Genomic DNA, 9,171 nt, shown 5'->3' with positions numbered 1-9,171 from the left:
TAAGTGTCTTTCAGCCATTTGAGATTCTTATGATGAGAATTCTCCGTTTAGTTCTGTATCCCAATTTTTAATTGGGTTATTTGAAATTTTGATGTCTAATTTCTTGAGATATTTATATATTTTGGAGATCAATCCTTTGTCTGATGTGGGGTTGGTGAAGATCTTTTCCCATTCAGTAGGCTGCCTTTTTGTCTTATTGACTGTGTCATTGCTTCATACAGAAGATTCTCGATTTCAGGTGGTCCCACTTATTTATTGTGGCTCTCAGTGTCTATGCTACTGGGGTTATATTTAGGAAGTGGTCTCCTGTGACCATGCATTGAAGGCTACTTCCCACTTTCTCTTCTATCAGGTTCAGTATGGTCAAATTTATATTGAGGCCTTTAATCTATTTGGACTTGAGTTTTGTGCATGGAGATAGATATGGATCTATTTTCATTCTTCTACATGTTGACATCCAGTTATGCCACCACCATTTGTTGAAGATGCTCTTTTTTCCATTGTGTAATTTTAGCTTCTTTGTCAAAAATCAGGTGTTCAGAAGTGTGTGGATTAGTATTTGGGTCTTCAATTCAATTCCATTGGTCAACCTCTCTGTTTTTATGCCAATACCAAGCTGTTTTTATTACTGTTGCTCTGTAGTAGAGCTTGATGTAGGGATGGTGATGTCTCCGGAAGTTCCTTTATTATACAGAATTGTTCTGGCTATCCTGGGTTTTTTGTTTTGTTTTGTTTTTTCATATGAAGTTGATTATTGTTCTTTCAAGGTTGAAGAGAATTGCATTGGAATTTTGATGATGATTGCATTGAATCTATAAATTGCTTTTGGTATAATTGCCATTTTTACTATATTGTTCCTACCCATCTAAGAGAATGGAAGAACTTTCCATTTTCTGGTATCTTCTTCAATTTATTTCTTCAAAGACTTAATGTTCTTGTTAAATGGGTCTTTTGCTTCTTTGGTTAGTGTCACCCCAGCATATTTTATATTATTTGTGGCTATTGTGAAGGGTGATGTTTCTCTAATTTCCTCTCAGCTTCTTTATCATTTGTTTACAGGAGGGCTACTGATTTATTTTTGAGTTGATTTTGTAGCCTTCCACATCAATAAAGGTATTTATCAGCTGTAGAAGTTCTCTGGTAGAATTATTTGGGTCATTTATCATATGCAAATAATGAAAGTTTGATTTTTTTTCTTTTCCAATTTGAATCCCCTTGATCTCCTTTTGTTTTATTGCTATAGCCAGAACTTCAAGAACTGTGTTAAATAGATATGGAGAGAGAGAACAGCCTTGTCTTGTTCTAGTGGAATCACTTTGAGTTTATCTCTATTTCATTTGATATTGACTGTCTGCTTGCTGTATATTGCTTTTATTATATTTAGATATGTTCCTTGTATCCCTAAAATCTAAAACCTTTATCATGAAGGGGTGTTGGATTTTGTCAAATGCTTTTTCAGCATCTAATGAAATAATCATATTTTTTTCTTTTACCTTATTTATATGATGGACTACATTGACAGATTTTTGTATGTTGAACCATCCCTGCATCTCTGGAATAAAGCCAACGTGATCATGATATAGACAAAGGTATGATGAAGTTTTACTGTAACCCAACACTAAATGTTTATATTCCAAATATTTGGAAATACTGTTTTTGTTAGTGGTGATCTTAGTTTGACAGAGAATGACTTTATGTGTGCTCAAGTGATCAAGGCATTGCTAAAGATTACACTCAAAAAGTTACATTGATTTTAAGAAGTGGATATAAGGGAATATTTTGAAGGCAATAGTCAAACACAAACTAAAACTAGCTACCATGACAGGGATTGACTGAATGATGATTTATGGATGTAAAAAGTATAGGCAAAATGCATGTGCTAATGTTTTAGATGATCTTAAAGGACTCTCCTTTCAGAGTCTCATAGAATAGTATATTTCAGTACTGAAAAGGTATACCAAGGAAAAGAGATACCTTGATCATGTGATCAGTGGTTTAACAGCTGTTCCACTCATTACATCTCCAGGTGAGATTCCACAGGACAGTATCTCACACTTATTCTAGATCTTTCAGTGAAACCAAGAAACAGGATGGGAAGTATTTTATACAGAACTGTTTCACTTTGACAGAAACCCTATCAGTCTACAAAAAAACTCAGACGTCTGCATTGTCTTGTGGCATTTTCAAAGGGCATTTGTTTGTGGCTCTACGCACGTGAGTGTTTTGTATGGATTCAAAGAATAAAAATTAAATACTGAAGACGAGACTCCTGTAGTCACTTGTGACACTGAAAGCCTTCCCAGGTTTTTATACTCTGCACAAGTTCTAATAGATCAGGCAGTTGTAAGTGCCTTCAAGTGTTTTTTGTTTATTTTTTGTTTTTATCTCTTATTTTTAATTTAACAAAGCCAGTGAAAGATATGTATTTTGTTAAACATGGTTGTTAGACTTCTTAAAAGTCAACCAAAGAACAAGCGGCACAGCAATGGTTATGAAATGCACTGATCCCTTAAGATGAAATTTTTATTATTTGTATTTCTTTGGGAGAGGTTTTGGGGTTTTACATCTGGTTTTGTATCTATAGACTTTGAATTAGGACACTTGTAAGAATAAACAGCTCTGTTTTCTTTTGGAGGAATGCTCTTGTCAGTTTTCCCTTACTCCACTCACCTCTCAGAAATTGACTTAAATATTAGTATTTTGTAATTATAGGGGAGTTTTTTTTTTTAAAGTGAATTAACAATGCTTTTATTAAAATCACAAAAGAGAAGTTACAAAAGATTAAACTCTTGAAAAGCAAATTTCTTCTAGGAAAAACCTTAGCAATTTTTGAAAGCTGTTATAAATCTTAAGCAAGTAAAAGAGTTGCCCAAAAAAAACTTTATGATTCAGAAGAAGGAAATGTGAGAAAACACAGAAGATAGAAAAACCTTCAGTTCTCATTGACTGAGAGGACTAATATTTAAAAAATGGCTGTTTTACCAAAAGCAATTCATAGATTCAGATCAACTCTCACTTCCAACACAATTCTTCAATAAAATTGAAACAAACAATCTCAAATTTTAGGTGGAAATACACAAACATCAAATAAATAAGTAAGCAAACAAATTTAATTAGTTAATTAGATGAACAATTCAACAGGGAAACCAAACCAATCCTAAGCAATAAAATACTGTTGAAGGTATATCCATCCTCATTTCAAGATATACTACAGAGCTATAGTAACTAAAACACCCTGGTACTGCACCAAATCAGACTTGTTGACCAAAGGAATAAAATTGAAGATATGAACATAATTTTATACCTATGGCTACATGAGTTTTGACAAAGCTAAAAAAAATGCACACTGGACTAAAGGCATATCATTTGCAAGAGACAATGTTTGTCATACTGGATAGCTGCATGTAGAAGAATGAAATTAGGTCCATATTTCTTACACTGCACAAAATTCAGCTCAAATGGATGAAAGACTTCCATATAAAACCTGATACCCTAATTTGTCTTAGGATAAAATGGAGAAAAAAATTGGCCTTACAGGCATAGGGTAAGCTTTCAGATCAGGAATTTGTTGCACAGGTATTAAGAACAACAATTAACAAATGCGATTTTCATGAAAGTAAAAATCTACAACAAAAGATAGCAGTGTGTAAGAGAAGATATAGCCTATAGGACCAGGAAATTTAACTTTGCCAGCTGTACATCTGAAAGAAAGTTGGTAACTGACATATACACAGAAAACAAAAATCTCAATGCCATGGTAAGAGGAGGAACACTCACTTTAAAATTGGAGTATAGAGTGAAATAGAGACTTTGCAAAAAAAGGAGATGAAAATTGCTGAGAATTATTTTTTAAATGTTCAACAACCTTAAATATTAAGAAAATGTAAATTAAAACTACTTTGAGATTTATTCTTAATGGCTAAGATGAAAAACTAAATGACAACAAATGCTAATGTGGTTGAGAAGTAGAGGGATCACTCATTCAAGGCTTATTGGGGTACACACTGATGCAGACACTGTGGAAATCAAAAGACAGTAATAAGTCTATCATATAATTAAGGTATAATAGTCCAGGGCACATTCCCAAAGGACAGTGTATACTACTACAGTAATCTTTGCTCATCCATTTTAATTGCTATTCTATTCAGAATATCCAAAAAAATTAAAAGGAAAACAACTGATACACGAACTAAATAAAAATATGGTACATAAGGCAACAACTCATTTTTAGCTGTAAATAAACTGAAAATTCTGAAATTCACAGGCAAAAAAAAATGGAGCCAGAAGTAATCATTCAGAGTAAGGTAACTGAAACTCAGAACTATAAATGTTACAAATTGTGTGTCATACATACATACAGGTTAACTTTGATTCTTTAGATATGTGTGTTTAAACTGGTGAGCCCAAATAAATCAGGACACTAATAAGAAGCCATGGGGGATCTTTCAAGGAAGTGAAGACAAAATACAAGTGGTATAAAGGGGAATGTATAATAAAGGAGCATGAAGTGTTAACTTGGCTGGAAGGTGGGGGAAAGAATAAAAGAGAGATGACTAACACTATGTGGAAACCTATGTGGCGGGTGCTTTCTAACATATGTACATATATGAAAAGGAGCTTAAATAGAATTATCTTATAACTAAAGAGGCACTAGTGCCTCTTCCAGACATTATAAGCTACAAATCAAAAAATAAATACACAATATCTGGTATGCTTTACCTCTTTTCAAGGTGTTGCTAAGAAGAGTATCCTATAGATTCCCAAACATGTGCTATAGCCATTACTATTGGTTGCTCTTCAGAATTTGTTCAGTGAGAACTTATTTCATAAAACAACAGACTTTTGAGTCCTAGAAAATAAATAGATAAATCTTTATTTCCACTGGCTAGCTCTTACATGCTGTAAGTGCTATGCAGCCTAAACAACAGCCTTATCCAGCTCTGAAACATACTAGCCCCCACTGGTGCAATACTCACATGATGTTATGCTCATGATGAGCCACTCTGTGTTTGCCAGTTCCTTAAGACAGAACTCATGCTTGACACTATCAATGAGACCAAGAGCCACTGGCTGGGTAGGTCATAGGCCCTAGAGGAGAACTTAATGCTATTATTCTGCTAAATGAAACTGGCATTACACCAACTCCTATCTACTTTTCTTTATACCTATAAATTGTACTTGGAGGTTGATTAATCATTCCCAGCTTCCCAGACCTGAAATAATCATACAGAAACTGTATTAATTAAATCACTGCTTGACCTTTTAGCTCTAGCTTCTTTTTGGCTAGCTCTTACATTTTAAATTAACACATTTCTATTATTTATGTATCACCATATGGTTGTGGCTTACCAGCAAGGTTCCAGTCTGTCTGTCTGTCTCCTGCAGGCAAATACAAGGTTTCTCATTGACTCCTCCTTTTTTCTCCCAAAATTCAGTTTAGCTTTCCTGCCTAGCTCTATTCTGCCTAGCCACTGTCCAAAACAGCTTTATTCATTATCAAATAAAATCAACATATATACAGAATAACTTTCCAAATAATTTCTGTTTAAATGAAAAGAAAGTTTCTAACTTTAACATTGTAAAATTACATATAACAAAACAGGTATCAAGTAAGAATTACAGTTATAATATTTATATTTCTTTTATTTTTATCATAACTAAGGAAAACTATAGCTATCTATTATTCAACTCCATCAAAGACTCCAGTAGGATATAATATTACCTAAGTAAACAGGAAGTGCAATATAAGCAACTTACAAAACTCTAGAATTGACAGAGTCATCTCACTGCCTGGACAGTCACCCAAAGTTCTTCTGTATCATTGGAGCATCCATCTTTAGCCTATTGGCCCATAGTATCTAGCAGACTTTTCCATGAATCAGGAAATTTCATAGACAATTTCACCTATATTGGCAGTTTTTAGTCACTTTCTTCTGTGTCCTGCAGAATGTCTGGCAGAATCTTTCATGAAGCAGAAAACAAAGCAAAACAAAACAAAAAGACCTGTCTCACCTTCTTTAGGCAACTTTAGCAATCATTGTTCTGTGGCTCCTGCAAGTCCAGTCAAACAGTTCAGACAAGAGCAGTTTTTGTTGCCCAAATGGATAGCAAACTCTGTGAGGAAGAGCCTCTTCAATGCCCATCAGCCTCTTGAAATAGATTGGTGCTACCAGGAACAGATGTATCTCACTATCATGAAAAGTCCTAAGTTCTGAAAACATTTTAAATGCCAAATTCTGTTAGTCTTTAAAAGATCTGAAGAATAACTATCCATCTGAAATATATCTCTGTACCTCTAGAAAACCAAACATGACAATAAGCTTAAGTATTATAAATGACTCTCTATTAACCTGTTATTTCTTAATTATACATTACATTTTAAACTGAGCTGTACAAACACAATACCTTAATCAAGAGCAGGAATATACATATACATATATATATATATGTGTGTGTGTGTGTGTAACAAAATTGATCTTAAATTTGTATAAATAAACCAAGATCTATATCAATGCAAATCTCTATAGCATATCTCCATTTAAACATAAACAAACACTTACAAACAATTTTTAAACAATATTTGTAGAATTTGGGCATAATACTCTGCAAACTGCTTTCTGCTTTTTGCTGGGCAATGTAATTTTTGGTGGTGTTCACAGAGACCTTTGAGGGATCCTGGTCCATCAAACCACATTAGTCTGGAAGGAATCCACAGGTTCTCATCCTCTGTGGAAGCAAAAGGAGAACCTCTTTTCCAAAGCAACATATCCTTAGAGCCAAATTTTGAAATCAAGATACCTTTAAAATATATATGTCGGCTTAGCTTAGCAGCCTGTACAATGAGATGTCTCTCTGTATGTAGCTCATTCACAGTAAAAAAAAAAAAAATTAAAAGAAAACACAATAATGTACATGGTCTCTACTCCCTGTGTATATTCCACACCAATAAATTAGTGAATTTCTCAACCCTCATCAGAGAAGCTTCTTTTTGCAGTAGATATAGATTAACAGAGTCCCAGATTGCTCAACATATAGAGAAAAAGAGATGGAAGAGTACATAGCCGACAAGTACTTTACCACTGAGCTCTATAACAATGCCTTAATCTTTCTATTAGAGGTAGTTTAGCACCAACCTTATGTAGAAGATTTGAAAGTCTTATGTTCTTTTTATCAATTTTAGAGAACTGAGACTTCTTTAGTCAGTTTATTAAAAGTGTGGTCTCATTTCAAAATCATACTGTGGAACACTATGAAAGTTCCTCCAGAAAACAAAGGCTAATGTATGGTACATCAATCTAATTTCCATTATATGTTCAAAGAAGTGGAACCAATATGTCAAGAGATATGTGAACCCTAATGTTCACTAAAACAGCATCCGTAATAACCAAACCACAAAAACAATACAACTGTCTAAGATTGCTAATTTTGATTGTGAATTGATTGGACAAAGAAATGCTTAAGGCCTTAGTAATTGACCTATGGAAGTGTCAGTGAGCATTTACCCATTCAGATTGAAGTCTCTGAACAAATAAATCAATAAATAAATTTAAATAATAAATCAAATAAATCAATTATTTTCCTTGTCATAACATGGTGGGAGACAATTGGTGGGGCTCAGGTGGAAGAAGTAGTCACTGAAGGGATGTTCTGGAGACTTTACTTTGCAATGGCTCATTCTTGTACCCTCTTCTCTGTTGCTTGATCACTAAGATATGACCTTCTCTACCTCTCCATCTGCTGCCCTATGATGGACTGTCAGCATTGAAGCTAAGATCTCAAATAAATCTTTGATTTTTTGTTTCTGTCAAGGTTTTAGTCAGAGCAGTGGGAAACATAGGTAATATGGTGTCATATTAACAGATAAGCAAATATGTGAATTGTGTCATGTATACATTATAGGAAGGAATTGCAGAGCTGCTGATAAATAAAAAAGTTTCAAACAGACAAGAAGCATAGGTTTTGAGTTTTACTGTCTAGCAGCCAGAAGCAAGAGAATAAGAACACACTTTACAGCTGCATTTATAGTATAAGAGACCACACCCAAGTGGACTGGTATTTTAAGGCTTTTGGCTGAAGAAGAAGAAGGAGCACCCACAGCTCCTCCCCCTTTTATTTAAATAAGAGAGTTTCAAACCCAATACAAAACTACATACACTAGGAACAGATATTAAGTATAAGATTAGAATTACAATTATAACATAAACAATATTAAACAAGGAATGCATGCTGAATGTTTCAATAAATATTCTATCTTAAGGAGTCAAAGACTTGTATTGGAAATGACTTGGCTAGATCATAAGAGAATAGTAACTATAACTATTTAATTTTCAACCCCATCAAAAGCCTGAGAAGGGAGATAATACTACTTGAGTAGGCAGAAAGTGCAATCAAGCAGTTTTTAAAATGTACAGTATATGACAGAGACAACTGGCCACCTGAGCAATCACCCAAAGTCTCATTTGCAATGTTAAGCAACCAACATTTGTCTAAGGCCTAGAGTAACTGACAGACAATTTCTAGAGGCAGGAAATTTTTCAAAACTGTCTTACCTTGTCTTGACAAAATTGAAAGTCTTTTTTCTTATATCCTGCTTTTCCAGTCCAGACATCATGCACTTTGTCAGTGGTGAAGGCATGGGCAGTTTCTTGCCCAAAGGCCAGTTGTGCCAAGAAGAAGACAAACTCCAAGTGTAGTATCTTTGGTGCTCAACACTCTTTCGGGAATAAATTGGTGCTGTCAGGAGAAATTGTGTCTCATGTCAACAGAATCCTCAATTATTTAAAAGCCATGTTCTACAAATCTTAAAAGTGGTTGAAGGTTAATTATCTATGCAGAATATAATCTCTATATATTTAAAGAACCTAATTAGTCTTACTAAAAGCATAACAAACATGAATGACTATTTACCTATAATACCTATATAACTTAAAGATTAAGACTTCATATTAGAATATTAAGCAATCTCTAAATAACTGTGTAATAAAGGAGAACAATGACCTCAAAATGTAAACAATGTATAAGCATCTGGAGGAGAAGTAGATACATAATGGAATATGATAAATATATCCTAAAATTGTATCAATATATAAAATGTCTTAAATATAAGTAGAAATATGCATGCATACAACATGGCAAAATAGTATGTGAATTATGTGAATTTTGCATAGGTGT

General features: G+C 33.8%; 1 long non-coding RNA gene across 1 annotated transcript; it reads right to left on the bottom strand.

The window, feature by feature from the left end:
* Positions 1-2,921: 2,921 nt before the first annotated feature.
* LOC148122919 (uncharacterized) lies at positions 2,922-8,728 on the bottom strand. Its single transcript, XR_015735050.1, has 2 exons — positions 8,550-8,728; positions 2,922-6,211 (listed from the first exon to the last, which is right to left on the bottom strand). It is a non-coding gene; the product is annotated as an uncharacterized LOC148122919 (long non-coding RNA).
* Between the last annotated feature and the right edge of the window lie 443 nt (positions 8,729-9,171).

Source organism: Myodes glareolus, chromosome 2, assembly GCF_982192425.1.
Source record: "Myodes glareolus chromosome 2, mMyoGla1.1, whole genome shotgun sequence".
NCBI lineage: Eukaryota > Metazoa > Chordata > Mammalia > Rodentia > Cricetidae > Myodes > Myodes glareolus.
The sequence above is the reverse complement of the archived record's forward strand: the minus strand, read 5'-3'. Positions and strand labels throughout refer to the sequence as shown.